Raw genomic sequence first — 16,769 nt, forward strand, 5'->3', positions numbered from 1 at the left:
TCCCTGCTCCCTAACACCCCCCAAGTGCTACAGCCATTCAAACTCTGGGTATCTGGGACACTACTACAGAGAACCCACCGGAGCAGGGGGTTTGTGGAGACTCCAAGAGGAGTGCAGGCAAGGAGCAGGATTCGGGTGGGAAGATGGGCAGTGGGGAGGGTCCTCAGGACCATAGTGAGGCTAGAAGGCCTTGCTGAGGGTCTTACTTACTTTTTTTTCTTTTTTTTTTTTTTTTTTTTGAGACCTTTCTCAAAGGCCCTGTGGTATAGCTAGGCTTATCTTCAACTCACAGTCTTCTTGCCTCAGCCTCCCAAGCTCTGAAATTCAGGTATGTACCACCACTTCTGGCTCTCCTTGGGAATTTAAAAATGCTTAGGGATTTCTTTATGTTTTTTTTTTTCCTGTGACATTTAAACTCTTTCTGGGGTTTCAGTGACATATAGAGACAACCCTGAGCATCCTTGCAGGTCTTTAAGCCCTCCACAGGACCATCATGGAGGCTCTCCAGGGTTTCCACAGGGCTCACACTAACTTGAGTCTCAGAGCAGCTCATGGGCATGCCAACATTGCAATGGGCTTACTCCACCCAAGGTTGCAGCAGGGTTTCCCCATGGCACAAGGCCTTTCATGGCGCCTCACATGGTTCAGCATTCAGCTCCCTGTGAAGGTTTCATTGAAGCTCTGGGCCTTTCCTAGAGTTTCCCCAGAAAAAAAAGCCTTCCCCAAGTCTCTGTGAGGTTTTAGAGTTCCCGATGACCCCCCAGAGACAGCTCCAGTTTCTCAGTGGCACTAAGACCTCCTCTTGGTGTGTTTGGAGCTCACAGCCTTCCTTGGAATCTCAATAGGCACGGTGGTCCTGCCATATCACTGCTACTTCTAATTCTTACTGTCTTCCCAGGGTACTAAAAGGACTTACTTGGGTTTTCTCCAGGTGTTACTGAAGCCTGGTCTGTTTGGGGACTCAGTGGGACTCACACTGGCTCCCTGGCTCTCATCCAAACTAATGGTGTTCCTGAGGGTCACAAGGGGACTTAAGGCCTTCCCTAAAGTCTCAGTGGATTTCATTGACTTCCCAAGATCTGAAAAGGACCTAACTCTGCCTCCCATCCCCCGTGCTAGTTCTGTTCATATCCCTGTGAATGAATCCCCCAAAGAAGCCACATCAAGAAGGAAGGTTTTTTTTTTTTTTTTTTTTTTTTCAGGAAGGTTTGAGGGGACATGGTCCATTGATGAATGAAAGGCATGGTATCTAGAGTTGGCCTGTGGCAGCAGGAGCTTTCAGAGGCACTGGCTGAGAAGCAGAAACAGACTGGAAGCAGGCCTGGCCTGTAACCCTATGGCTCACTCTTCTGGCCCTGTATCTACCAGCTTTACCCCATGAACAAAAGGTTTCACAGTCTCCCAGAACAGCACCACCTGCTGGGAACCAACGTTCAAACACAGGAGTCTGTGGGGGAAGCTTCACACTCAAGCCATTACACCAAAAACTCAGTGAGTCCCCATGGTTGCAGTGGGACCCACAGCTTCTCCTAAGGTCTCAAAGGAACAGGGAACTCTCCAGAGACCTCAGTGGGGGTGCACTGCTTCCTCTAGGGTTTCAGAATACTTCTCTGCATTCTCCAGGTTTTTAGAGTGTCTTACTCTCTGCCCCAGGGTCCCAGATTCTTAATGAAGCCCTCTGCTTCCCCAGGCACTCAGTAGGGTTCATGGCTCCCTCCAAACTCCCACTGGCATGTTATTGATTCCAAGACTTTCCCAGGATCCTAGAGGAGCTAAAGCCTTGGGATCTTAGTGAGGTTAAGGACTTCTCTAGGACTTCAGGAAACACCCATTTTCTCAGGATCACATAGGATTGAAGGCCTTGCTTAAGATTTAACATTGTTCCAGGCTCTCCTCCAGGTCTCAGTGGGGCTCATGGATTTTTTAAAAGAATTTCTGAGGTCTGAGGTCCTTCAATCGTGTCCTCTACCCTTCTCAAGGTCTCGGTAGCTTAGCAACCTTTTCTGAGGCCTCAGGGGAACATGAGGATTTTCCAGAGTCTCAGCAGTACTCAAACACCGCATGATTGTCTCAGTAGGGGAGAAGGCTTTCTCTAGAGTATCAGTGGGCTGGAAGCCTTCCCCAGGAGTCTCATTAGCTTTTAAGGCCCAAGGTCCCATGGCCTTAGGGAAACTCATAGACTTGCCTGAAGCCTCAGCTCCTCTTCTTTTATCTCAGTGTTTTAACTAATTAATCAGCTTGCCTGTTTATTTCCAAATGTGGAAGTCAAATAAGAATCCACAGGGCATGAGTTCCCCTTTCCATAAAATGGGTCCTAGGGGTAAGCACAGGCCATCAGGCTTAGTAGCAGACACCATTACAAGCTGAGCCATCTTGTTAAGCTCAGATGTCAGTGCTTATTAAGGGCCTAAAACCTTCTCAAGAGAATCACTTAGGACTAAAACCTACAGATGGACTTATCAGAGCCTAAGTCTTTTCTACTGACTAAATGGGAGCCTAATTACTTCTTCATGGTCTCAAAAGCAAGCAAACAACAAACAAAAACCTAAAGCCTTTCACAGAGATTCAATGAGACCAGGCTTTACCAGGATCTCAGTGGAGCCTAATATTTTCCCCAGGGGACCCCAAGAGAGACATATGTAGTCTCCCAGAGAAAGGGAAAGGGACAAGATCTCCTGAGCAAATTGGGAGCATGGGGTAAAGAGAAGGGTAGAAGATGAAGGGGGAGCAAGACATGAGGGAGTAGGAAGATTGAGTTGGGGGAAGAATAGAGAAGAGCAAGAAAAGAGATACCTTAATTGAGGAAGCTATTATAGGTTTAAAGAGAAATCTGGCACTAGGGAAATGTCCAGAGATCCACAACTAAGAATCTAAGCAGTAGTGGAGAAGTTATCTTAAATGACCTTCCCCTATAATGAGATTGGTGACTACCTTAAACCTTCATCTAGTAGTTGATGGAAGCAGAAGCAGACACCCATAGCTAAGCACGGAGCTGAATTCCTGGAATCCAGTTGTAGAGAGAGAGGAGTGATGAGCAAAGGGGTCAAGACCAGGCTGGAGAAACCCACAGAAACAGCTGACCTGAGCAAGTGGGAGTTCATGAACTCCAAACTGACAGCTGAAAAACCAGCATAGGGCCTAACCAGGCCTCCTGAACATGGGTGTCAGTTAGGAGGCCTGGGCAGTCTATGGGACCTCTGGTACTATTTATCCCTAGTGTAGGAAATATAACATCTAAATGGAACATAAGATCTTCCCACGTTCTCACTGAGGCAGAAATGCTTCTTCAAATATCACCCATAGCTAAAGCCTTCCTCAGGATCTCTCTTGGGCCTAGGGCCTTCCCAAAGGAATAACATCTGGGGATTCTAGAATCTTGCCAGGGTCTCAAAATGGCTGAAGGTTATCTCCAGTTATCTCCAGGTTCTAATGGTGCCTGATGACTTTCCACGATCTCATAGAGGTCAAAGGTTTTCTTCAGGGCCATCCTGTGGCTTAAACTCTTTCCAGTGTCTCTCTGGAACCCAGGCCATCCCCAGGGGCCTCTAGCCTTCCAAGGTTTACAATGGGGGCTGGTAACTTCTCCGGGATGTCACAGATATTGAGGGCTTATCCAAGATATCACAGAGGACTAAGATCTTATGTCAGGTACCCTGTACTTCAGGCCTTCCCCATATCCTCACTGGAGCCTAAGTCTTTCTGCCAGTACTTACTGGGGTCTAAGGCTAACCTCAGGTTACTCTATGACCTAAGGGCTACACTACATTCTCACTAGTGCTTAACACCTTCACCAAGTCTTCACTGGGTCCTAAGGCTTCTCCCTGGACCTAAGGCCTTCCCCATATTCTTGACAGGGCTAAAGGCCTTCTCCTGGTACTTGCTGGAGTCTTGGGCCTCCTTCAGATTTTCTCTGGGGCCTAACGTTATCACTGATACCTAAGGCCTTTCCTGGGTTGTCACTGGATCTTAAGCACGCATCAGGGTCTCACTGGGGCTTAACTAAGATCTTCCTATGTTGTCACGGGGGTTTAATTCCTTCCTCATGTTCTTACTAGGTCTTAAAGCCCTTCCCAGGTTCTTACTGAAGCCTAAGGCATTACCCAGGCTTCCAATAGACCTAAAAGTTTTCCCAAATTCTCAACAGGTTTTCAGTGGGTCTGAAGACCATCTCCACATTCTCACTGTGACCTAAAACCTTCTAAAGTTTGTTACTGGGGCTTAAGGTCCAAGTTTTCACAGGGGCCTAAGCCCCAAGATCCTTATAAGAATGTCAGTAGAGTCTTATTGACTTCCCTCACATTGTTAGTAGAGCCCAAACTTTTCTTTAGGTTCCTACTGGGGCTTAAGGCCTTCCCAGGTTGTCATTGGCTAGATAGGCCTTCCTCATGTTCTCTATGAGTTTTAAAACCTTACCCAGGTTCTCACTGGAGTCCAAGGCATTACCTATGCTCTCCCTGATACCTAAAAAATGTCCTAGGTTCTTACAGGGTCTATGAGACCTTTAAGCATTTTCACTGGGTCTCTAGGCCTTCCAAAACCTCTCACTTGTCCTAAAAGCTTCTACAAGTTCTCACTTGTGCTTAAAGCCTTCTCCAAATTCTCACTAGGACCTAAGGCCTTCCTTAGTCTCATTAAAGCCTAAGTCCTTCTTCAGTTTCTCACTGGGGCCTAAAATCTTCTACAGGTTTTCACTGATATCTAAGGACTTCCCAGATTGTCACCAGGTTCTAAGGCCTTCCACATGTTCTCATTGGGTCCTACAGCCTTGCCCAGATTCTCATTGGTATTAAGACATTACCCAGGGTCTTACTGAGCCTAAAATTTTTCCCTGGTTCTTACATGGTCTTTAAAGCCTTTACAAGGTTTTCACTGTGGTAGTTTGAATAAGAATGGCCCCCATAGGCTCATATATGTGAATGCTTGGTCACCATAGAGTGGCACTGTTTGAAAGGATTAGGAGGTGTGGCCTTGTCAGTGTAGGTGTGGCCTTGTTGGAGGATGTGTTGCTGAGGGTGGGCTTTGACATTTTCAAAAGCCCAAGTTGGACTCATTGGCTCTCTCTTCCTTTTGTTCTCAGAAGCCTTTCCTTGGTTCTCGCTGGGCCTAAAACCTCCTGCAGTTACTCATTGAGGCCTAACCTTTCCAGGATGTAACTTGAGGTCTATGGCCTTTCCCATCTTAGCAAGGCATCTTAAAGCTTTTCTCAGGTTCTTCTAGGGCCTGAGGTATAACTTAGGGCATATTATCACAGGGTCTAGAAGACTGACAGATTTTTTTTCTGCATCTGAAGACTTTCCTATTTTCTCACTGTGGCCTAAACTTTCTACAGGTTGTCACTGATGCTTAAGGCATTCTCTAGGTTCTCAGTGGAATTTAAGTTCTTTTCCATAGTCTCATTGAGGCCTGCAGCATTCCCCAGCTTCTCACTGCTGCCTAAAACCATCTAAAGGTTTTTACCAAGGCCCAAGTCCTTCCCAGGTTATAACTGGAATCTATGTTCTCACTATATTTTAAAGATTTGCCTAGGTTTCACTGGAGACAAAGACATTATGAAGCATCTCACAGGGACCTAAATGTACCTCATGTTCTCACAATTTTTATAAGTCCTCAACATGTTTTCCCTATGTCTGAAGGCCTTCCCCATGCACTCACCATGGCCTAGAACCTTCTACATTTTCTCACCGGAGCTTAAGGCATTCCTCAGGTACTCAATGGGGCTTAAAGTCTTTCTTAAATTCTCACTAGTTCTTAAAACTTCCTCCAGGTTCTCACTAGGGAAGCTTTCATCCAGTTATCAATGGTATCCTCAGGCCTTCCCAGGTTGCCACTTGGGCATAGGGCCTTCCTGTTTCTCACTGGTGTCTAAGGCATTTCACAGGTTCTCACTGGGTCTAAGGCCTTCTAGGGTTATCACTAGGGCCTAAGGCCTTCCCAATGTTCTCAGTAGGTCTTAAACCTTGCTCATATTCTCACTGGAGACAAAGGCATTACCAAGTGTCACACGAGGACCTAAAATCTCCCTAGATCTCACAGGGTCCTTAAAGTCTTTGACTAGTTTTCACTGAGTCTGAAAGCCTTCTCCATGTTCTCACTTTGGCATAAAACCATCTACAGATTCTCACAGTGGCTTAAGACCTTCCCCATATCCTCATGGGCATCTAAGGAATTCTCCAAAGTCTCACCCTGGCCTGAGGTCTTCCCCAGGTAGTCACTGCTGCCTAAAACCATCTACAGATTCTCATTGGAGCTTATGGGTATCCTCAGGCTTCCTCAAAATCTCATTGAGGGATAAGGCCTTCTCCAGGTTTTCATTGAACCCAAAACCTTCTAAGGTTCACACTGGCATCTAAGGCATACCCAATTGTCTCCATGAGGCCTAAGGTCTTTCCCATGTTTTAACTGGGTGTTAAAGCTCCCCCCAGGTTTTCACTGTGGTATAAGGCTTTTCCCAGGTTATCAGTGGCACCTAAAGACTTTCTATGTTATCACATGAACATAGTGCCTTCCTGTCTCTCACTTGTGTCTAAGGCCTCTTGCAGGTTCTCACTGGGTCCTAAGTCCTTCTCATATTTTGTTACTAGGATATATATATATATATATATATATATATATATATATATATATATATATATTCTCAGTGTTCTCACTGGGTCTTAAAGCCTTTCCCAGGTTCTCACCAGAGACAAAGGCTTTATCAAGTGTCTAGTGGGGCTCAAATTTTTTTCTAGGTTTCTCAGGGTCTTTAAAGCTTTCGACTAATTTTCACTGGGTCTAAAGACTCATTCTCACTTTGAAATAAAACCTTTCCCAGGTTCTCATAGGTATCTGAGGCCTTCTTTAAAGTCTCACTGAAGCCTTAGCTCTTCCCCAGGTAATCATTGTTGCCTAAAACATTTTATGGGTACTTACTGGGGTCTAAGTCCTTTCCATGCTATCAATGTGTCTTAAAGTCTTGCCCAGTTTTTCACAGGAGCTAAGGTATCACTCATGATCCCACTAGGGCTTAAAAGTATTCTAAATTTCACAGGTTCTATAAGGCCTTCAACATGTTTTGATTATGTCAGAAGGCCTTCTCCAGATGTTCACTGTTTCCTAAGGACTTCTCTAGGTTCTTATTAGTATCTAAGGCCTTTCTCAAAGTCTTATTGGGGCCTTAGGGTTTTCCCAGGTATTTACTGGACCTAAAACCTTCCAAGGTTCTCTCTGGGGCCCAAGGTCTTCTTAGGATTTAACTGGTGTATAAGGCCTTCCTCGTGTACTCACTGTGTCAAAAATCCTTGCCCAGGTTCTCATTGTACCCTCAGGCATTTCTCAGGGTCTCAATGGGACTGAAAGTCTTTCCTGTGTTCTCACTGGTTCTTAAAGTTCTTCATTTTCTCACTGGGGCCTATTGCCTTTCCTAGGTTGTCAACTGGATTTAAGGTTGTCTCCAGGTTCTGAATGGATCTTAAAGCCCTGTGCAGCTTCTCATAGAAGCCTAAGGTATTACCCAGGGTCTCACTGAGGCCTAAAATTTTTCTCACGTTCCCTCTGGTTCTATAGCCCTTGAATATGCGTTTACTATGTTTGAAGGCCTTCCTCATGTTCTGACTATGGCCAAAAACCTTCTACAGGTTTTAACTTGGCCTGACTGATGTCACTGTGTTCTAAGGCCTTCCCTAAAGTCTCCTTGAGACATAACACTTTCTCCAGGTTCTCACTGGGGCCTAAAGCATTCTGTAAGTTCTTACAGTGGGGTCTAAGTCCTTCCCATCGTTCTCAATGAGTCTTCTTACCATGTCCATGTTCTCACTGAAGCTTAAACCTTTACCCTGGTTCTCACTGGAGCTTAAGGCATTACTCAGGGTCTTACTGGGGCATAACAGTTTTGCCAAATTCTCACTAAGTCTATAAGGCATTCAGAAAGTTTCACTGGGTCTGTAGCCCTTCCCATGTTCTCACAGTGGCCTAAAAATTTCTAGAGGTTCTCACTGGTACTAAGACATTACCCAGGATCTCACTGGTGCCTAAAATTTCTCAAAGTTCTCACAGTGTCTCTAAGGTTTTTGGCAGGTTACCACTGTGTTTAAAGACTTTCTTCATGTTTTCATAGTGGTTTACAGTTTCTACTGGGGCTAATGGCATTCTCCAGGCTCTGACTGGGATCTAAGGCCTTCTCTTGGTTTCTTTGAGATCCTCTTTCTGGGGATCTAACTAGAACCTAAAACCATCTACAGTTTCTCAGTGAGGATGAAATTCTCCAGTTTTTCACTATGAAATAAAGCTTTCCCTAAATTTTCACATAGACCCCAGTGGCAAGCTGGGAAGTCTGTAGGCCCCAGTAGCAACCTAAAGAAGAAATAAAAAAAAATGTAAATGTGTTGAAGGCCTTTTTAAATCTGCAAAATATTGGGAAAATTTTTAGTCACTAATGAGACCCTGTGTAATGCTGTAGGTTCCAGTGAAATCATGGTCAAGGCTTTAAGACATAGTGAAAACATGGAAAAAATCTTAGATCCTAATGAAAATCTGGGAAGGCCTTAGGCCCCAGTGACAACCATGTGAAGTACTTTGCCTCCAGTGAGAACATGGGGAAGCTTTAAGACCACTGATAAGGGGAAAGACCTTAGGCCCCATTGAGCACAAGAGGAATACCCTAAGCTACAGTAAGCACCTGAAGAAGGTTTTAGGACATGGTGAAAACTGGGGATGGCCTAAGGCCTCAATGAGACTTTGGAGAAATCCTTATATTCCAGGGGATAACCTGTAGAAAGTTGTAGGACACAGTGAGAACATGAGGAAAATCTTTAGACCTGAGAAAATTTGGGGAAATATTTAGGCCTCAGTCAGATCTTGGGTAATGTTTTAGGCTTCAATGATAACATGGGCATAACTTTAATATGAAAGGCCTTAGAATCCAGTGACAACCGGGGAAGTCCTTAAGCCTCAGTGAGAACCTGTAGTAGGTTTTAGGCCACAGTGAAATCCTGGAGAAACTCTCTGGCCTCAGTGAGACTGTATGGAAAGCCTTAGATCCCAGTGAGAACTTGAGAAAGCCTTAAGCCCCATTGAGAACCTGTTAAAGGGCTTTGGCTCCTATGAGACTCTGGTCTTTCCTTGGGCCCCATTGAGAATATGGAGAAGGCCCTAGATCCCAAAGAGAGCCTGGATGAGGCCTTTAGACCCAGTGAGGAACTGTAGAAGGTTATAGGTCACAGTGAGAATGTGGGGAAACTCTTCAGACCCAATGATAAACTATCAAAGACTTTAAAGACTCTGTGAGATCTTGGGAAAAATTTCAGTCCCACTGAGACCCTGAATAATACTTTAGGTTCTAGTGAAAACCAAGGCAAGGCTTTAAGACCCAGTGGGAACACAGGAAAAGTCTAACACTACAGTAAAAAATGTGGAAGCCTCAGGCCCCACTGAGAACCTGTAGAAGGACTTAGGTCCAAGAGAGAACCTGAGAAAGTCACTAGGTTCAGTGATTCTTTGGAGACACCTGTATGCCACAGTGAGAACCTGGAAAGGCCTTAAGCTCAAGAGAAAACCTATAGAAAGTTTAAGGCCACAGTGAAAACTTGGGAAGGTCTTCAGACTCAGAGAAAACCTGTTGAGGGCCTTATAGGAACTATGAGAAATTTTTAGGCTCCATTGAGATCCTGGAAAATGCTTTAGACTCCAGCGAGAACTTAGAAAGGTTTAAAACACACTGATAATCTGGTGAGGTCATAGGTCCCAGTGACAACATGTAGAAGACCTTAGACAACAGTTAGAACATAGGAAGATTGTAAGACCTCTGAGAAAACTTGGAAAGGCCTTAAGCCCCACTAAGAACCTTGTATTAGTCAGGGTTCTCTAGAGTCACAGAACTTGTGGAATGGATAAGTATGTGTGTGTGTGTGTGCACGCACGTGTGTATATATGTATATACATATATACATACACACACACATATATATACATATATATATATATATATATATATATATATATATTACTGGAGTGACTTATAGTCCAACAATGGCTAGCTGTGAATGGAAAGTTCAAGGATCTAGTAATTGCTCAGTCTCATGAGGCAAAGTGTCTTAGCTGATCTTCTATATATGCTGGAATCTCAAAGAAATAGACTTTACTACTAATGAAGAAATGGGTGATCTGACAAGGTGAGGACAAGCAGGCAAAGAACAAATGAACTCTTCCTTCTTTTATTCTCCTTATATAGGCTTCCAGTGGAAGATGTGGCCCAGATTAAAGCTGTGTCTTCCTGTCTCAAGATCTAGACCAAAAGCCTGTGTCTTTCAGCTTTAATGTCCAGATCACAAGTGTAGCCTCCATTTCTGAATTGTAGTTCATTCTAGATATAGTCAATTGACAACTGAGAATCACAAACCTGCAGAATGTTTTAGGCTACAGTGAAAACCTGGGGTAGGCTTAAGGCTTCAATGAGACTTTGGAGAAGGCCTTAGAACTCAATGGGAATCTGAATAATGCCTTTAGGCCAGCGGGAGCTTATAGAAGGTTTTAGGCCATAGTAAAAATATGGGGAATGTCTACAGACCAAATGAAAACTTGTAGAAAGTGTTATGAACCCTGTGTGAACTTAGGAAAACTTGTAGGCCTTTGGAGAAGACCTTAGATTTAATGAGAACTTAGAGAGAGCCTTGAACCCAAGTGAGAAGCTAAACATTTAGGTCACAATGAGAACATGGGGAAAGCTCTCTGTTGCACTGAAAATCTGTGGGAGCCTTTATAGAACTTGAGAAAACTTGATATAATTTTTAGGCCCCAGTGAAACCCTATATAATGCCTTAGGCTCCATTGAGAACCCAGGCTAGGATTTAAGACCCAATGAAAACATAGTAAGTCTCTAGGTTCATTACAACCTGAAGAACACCTTGAGATACAATGAGAACCTTTAAATGGCTTTAGGACCATTGAGAACCCAGGGAAGACCTTAAGCCGGAAAGAGAATTTGGGGAAGGCATTAGATCACAATGAGAACCTGGAGAAGGCTTTTCACACCAGTGAGAACCTGCAGCAGATTTTATGCTTTAGTGTGAACATGCAGAAGGCCTTAGGCGCCAGTGCTAATCTGGGAAGGCCTTAAGTCTAATGACAAAGCAGGCCTTAGGCCTGGGTATAACCTGGTGAATTCTGTAAGTCCCATAGAGAACCTGGAGAAGCTTTAAGATCCAGTGAGAATACTGGAAAGACCTCAGGTCCAACTGAGTCCCCGAGGAAATCCTTAAACTCCAGTGAAACTTGGAAAGGCTTTAGGCCACAGTGAGAACCTCAAGTAGACTTGGGGGAAGACCTTAGGTTATAGTTAGAAACTGTAGAGAGCCTAAAGCCCCAGTGAGAACATGAGGTATATTTTAGGCTCCAGTATGATACAGGGAGAGGCCTAAAGTCTCAGTGAGAACTTGGGTAATGCCTTTAGCACCAGAGAGAACCTGTAGAAGGTTGTAGGCCACAGTATAGTTTTATAAATTGCTTGCACTGCACTTCCTGTTTACTTAAGTAATATTTTATCCTTCTGGTGTCTGTGATGGATATTGAGGATTAGATAGTTATAGTTTTGAAATTTTCTTTGTTGCCAAGTTCAGAAAAGAAACTTACATAAGAGATATAAAGCTTATAAGGTTGAAAAGACACCTGTTCAACTATGTTTGTAGCAGCATTAGTTGTAATAGTTAGAACCTGGAAACAACCTAGATGCCCCACAACTGAAGAATGGATAAAGAATTTACACAATGGAGTACTACTCACTGGAAAAAAACAAAAAAACAAAAAAACAAAGGAATCTTGTTTTGGCGAATGGATTTAACTAGAAGAAATTATCCTGAGTGAAGTAACCCAGTCATAAAAAGACAAACATGGTATGTACTCACTCATATATGTATATTAGACATAGTGCAAAGGATTACCATCCTACAATTCACACCGCCAGAGAAGCTAGGAAACAAGGAGGACCCTAAGAGAGATATACATGGTCCCCCACAGAAGGGGAAAAGGACAAGATCTCCTGAGCATACTGGGAGCAGGGTGGGGGAAGGTAGTGAGTGGAGAGGGAGTTAGGAGAAAGAGAAGGGGATAAGAGGAGGGGAGAGGAGAACATGAGGGACCAGGAAGATTGAGTCAGGGGAAGAACAGATGAGAGCAAGAAAAGAGATAGGTTTGAAGAGAAAACTGAAACCAGGGAAATGTCCAGAGACCTACAAGGATGACCCCAACTAACAATCTGAGCAATAGTGGAGAGGCTACCTTAAATGCCCTTCCCTGATAAAGAGATTGATAACTACCTTATATGCCATCCTAGAGCCTTCATCCAGTAGCTGATGGAAACAGAAGCAGACACCCATAGCTAAACACTGAGCAGAACTCCTGGAAACCAGTTGCAGAGAGGGAGAAGGGATAAGAAAAGGGTCAAGACCAGGCTACAGAAACACACAGAGACAGCTGACCTGAACAAGGGGGAGCTCATGGAAACCAGCACAGGACTGACCCAGACTCCCTGAATGTGGGTCTCAATTAGAAGGCCTGGGCAGTCTATAGGATCTCTGACAATGGAATTAGGATGTATCCCTGGTGCACAAAAGGACTTTGGGACCCCATTCCCCATGGAGGGATACTCCCTTAGCCTAGAGACATAAGGGAAGGCATAGGCCCTACCCCAAATGGCTTGACAGATTTTGGTGATCCCTCCTGGAAGGCCTCACCCTCCCTGGGAAGTGGATGGGGAAAGGGACAGGGAGAGGATGGGGGGGCATGGAAGGATGGGAGGGAGATATGTAAAATAAGAAAAATTTTTTTAAAATCTTATAAGGTTTAGAGACATAAAAACTTAAATTGCTTATCTAAAAATGTTTTGAAGTCTAAAAAGATAGTTTTAAGATGCTAATACAGGATAAAACTGTAAATTCATCAAGCTAGGATAGGTAATAGAGTATTTTCTCTGAATATGCAAGATACAAATGTGAATGTAACTCTTATTTGATAATTTTTCTTATTGCATATAGTTTCATTTGCCTCCATAATACCAGGCTTTAGGGAAGCCTGTACAGCATTTTCTTAACTAGTGATTAATGGGGAAAGGAAAGCCATCATGAGCAAGCCAGTAAGCAGCATCCATCATGGCCTCTGCTTCAGCTCCTACCTCCAGGTTCCTGCCCTGTTTTGAGTTCCTGTCCTGACTTCCTTTGATGATAAACAACAATATGGAAGTGTGAATCAAATAAAACCTTTCCTCCTCAACTTGCTTCTGGCCATGATGTTTCATCAAAACAGTAACAGAAACTCTAATTAAGAGACCAGATTATTACAGGGTCCTGGGAGGTTCCTAGGTTTCCACTGGGGTCTGAGGCCTTCCCAGATTCTCACTAGTGTCTAAGGCACACTTCAGGTTCTCTCTGAGGACTAAAGCCTGCACAGTCTGTTGCTGGGGTCTAAGGCTTTCCCCATGTTGTCACTGGGACTTCAAGCCCTGCCCAACTTCTCACTGGAGGTTAAGGTGTCACCCAGGGTCTCACTGGTGCCTAATAAATTTATGAAGTGCTTAGAGGTTCTATAAGTAATTCAACAAGTTTCTTATGGGTCTGAAGGCCTTACATATGGTCTTGCTGTACCTAAAACTTTCAGTATGTTCTCACTATGGCTTAAGGCCTTCTCCAGGTTCTAAGTGGGACCTAAGGCCTTCTCCAAAGACTCACTGAGGCCTTAGGCATTCCCCAGTACAAATTGGAGTCTATACTTGCTATAGGTTCTCTAAGGCCTTTCACAGTTTCTCACTACAATCAAAGGCCTTTCCCAAAGTCTCATTGAGGCTAAGACCTTCTCCAGCTTCTCAGTGAGATCAAAGAACTTCAACATCTCCTTGAGGCCTAAGGCCTTCCTTAGTTTCCTACTGGTTTGTAAAACCTTCCATGGGTTCTCAGTTGGGCTAAGGTCTTCCCATGTTGCACCTGGGACTTAAGGCCTTCCCCATGTTCTCAATGAGTCTTGCCCAGGTTCTCAGTGGGTCCTAAGATATTTCCCTGGTTCCCACTGTGGCCTAAAAGTTTAACCAAGTTCTTACAGAATCTATAAAGCCTTGGGCAGATTTTCAATGGTTTTGTAGGGCTTCTTGTGTTCTCACTGTGGCCTAAACCTTCCACAGTTTTTCTGTGGAGCTTAAGGCATTTCTCAGAGTCTCAATGGGGCCTAATGTCTTTCTCATGTTCTCATTGGGTTTTAAAGCTTCACCAGATTCTAACTGAGGCTAAAGGCCTCATCTAGGTTAGCATTAGGAAGTAAGGGTTTCCTAGGTTGTCACTGGGGTCTGAGGCCTTTCTAGATTCTTACAGGTGTGTAAGCATTTCTGCAGGTTCCCACTGAGACCTAAAGCCTTCCCAGGTTTCACTGTGACCCAAGGCTCATGTTTTCACTGGGTCTTAAAGCCTTGACAAGTGTCTTACTTGTTACAAGGGTCATCACTGTTTACAAAAGCCCACAAGTTTGTCAGTTCTCACAGCTTCTATAAATCCTTTGACAGGATTTACTGGTTCTAAAGGCCTTCCCCCATGTTTTCACTGTAGCCTGAAATGTTCAGCAGGTTCTCACAGAGTAGGAGTGCTTCAGGCCTTCCCCAGGTTTCCATTTTCCACTGGAGCCTACAACCTTCAATGGATTCTGACTGCTGCTAAAGGTCTTTTGCAGATTTTTACTACAATTGAAAGAGTTCCCCAAAGTCTTATTGAATCATATCACATTCTCCATGCTCTCTCTGTGACCTAAAACTTTCTTCAGGTTCTCACTGTGGCTTAATGTCTTCTTCCCGTTCATACAGGTATCTAATGCCCTCTGCAAAGCTTCAATTACACCTTAAATTTCTACAGGTTCTCACTGGAACTCAAGGAATTCCTCCGTGTCTTAGTGAGCCCTACAGCTTTTCCATTTTTCTCACTGTGTCTTAAAGCTTCATTAGGGTCTTACTAGGACCTAAGGCCTTCCCAGGTTGTCACTGTGGACTAAGTACTTTCCCATGTTCTCATGGGGTTTAAAATATTTGTCAAAGTTCTCAATGATGCCATAAGGATTACAAAGGGGCTCACTGGTGCCTAAATTTTCTTGAAGTCCTCATGGGTTCTATTGAAGGACCAGGGTTAGGTGTTTTTTCCAGAGGCTAGTTTGCTAAGATCTCTACCCCATATTACTCCACCATCCTATGTGACTTGTGTCTGGCTTCAACCAGACCCTCAGTAAGTATGTCCAGTCTGGCAGCCAATCAGAGTTTTATCCAGTCACAAACAAGAGCTGTTCTTGTTATTTTGAGTTAGACAGATACCTTGACACAGCAAACAGACCACTGACAATGCAACCACAGTGCTGAACAGATGTCATGAGCCAATCATAAAGTGATTCCTGTACCAGGAAGGGTTTATACCTAGTTACTTCAAAATACACTTAACCACAGCTGGATTTCCCCTAACCAGGCTTAAAAGGGACTGTCTTACCCTAGCCCTGGGTTGAAGCCATATTGATTGGACCCTAGCATGCTGGTTTTTCTGTCTCAAGAATAAAGCTGCTTTCTGCAATTGCATATCTAGTGTCTTCTGGTCTTCTGGACAAATCTAAGGACCTTATACTATAAAGCTATTGGCAGGTTTTCACTGAGTCTGAAGATGTTCTCTTGTTCTCATGTTCTCACTGAGACCAAAACCTTTCTCCAGGTTCTGACTCATGCTAAAAGCCTTCTACATGTTCTCACTGGGATGTAAGGACTTTTTAAAAGTATCGTCGAGGCCTTCGGTTTTTCCCAGGTTCTCACTGGAGACTAAAACTGCTACAGGTTCTCACTAGGGCTTAAAGCCTTCTTCAGGTTCTTGCTGTTGTCTAAAGTTTTTCAAAGGTTATCGTTGGGGCTTACAGCCTTCCCAGGTTGTTACTGAAGTCTAAGACCTTCACAGATTTTCACTGATTTCTAATTTTTCTGTTTTTTTTGTTTGTTTTTGTTTTTTGTTTTTTTTTTGTTTTTTTTTTTTTCCTGGAGCCTAAGGCATTCCCTATATTCAATTTGGTCTTAAGGCTTTGCCAGGTGCACACTGTAGCCTAAATGCCCAGGGTCTTTCTGAAACCTAACATTTTTTTTCCTAAGTTCTCACATATTTTATAAGTTCCTTGATAAGTTTTCACAAAGCCTGATGGCCTTCCTCATGTCCTCACTGAGGCTTAGAACCTACAGTTTCTCTGTGGGTCTAGGGATCTTCCCCTTGGTCTCAATGTAGCCTAAAACATTCTGCAAGTTTTCTCTTGGGTTTCAGTGACAATGCTTTTTATATACTGTGAAGATTTTTCATTATAATTGGTTTAATAAACGAGCTAGCTGAACAGAATAAGATTGGATGGGAAAGTCAAACTGAGAATGATGGAGAGAAGAACAGAGTTTGGAGTTGCCAGCCAGATGAAGAGGGAGCAGGAGATGAACGTGCCATGTTAATAAAGGTACTGCCACATGGAAGAACGTAAATAAGGAATATGGATTAACTTAAAATGTAAGAACTTGTTAGTAATAAGCCTAAGCTATTGGCAGAGCATTTGTAAATAATATTAAGCCTCTGAGTGATTATTTGAGAGCACCTGTGGGACAGGAAAATTATGCTTACACTTAAGGACTTCTAAAATTTTCACTGTGATCTAAAGCTTTCTTCAAATTGTCAGTGAGGTCTAAGAACTTACCTGGTTCTCACTGGGGCCTTAGGTCTTCCCAGATTGTCACTCAGATTAAAGACTTGCCCAGGTTCTCTCTGGAG

This window comes from Phodopus roborovskii, unplaced genomic scaffold (assembly GCF_943737965.1).
Source record: "Phodopus roborovskii unplaced genomic scaffold, PHOROB, whole genome shotgun sequence".
NCBI classification, from domain to species: domain Eukaryota; kingdom Metazoa; phylum Chordata; class Mammalia; order Rodentia; family Cricetidae; genus Phodopus; species Phodopus roborovskii.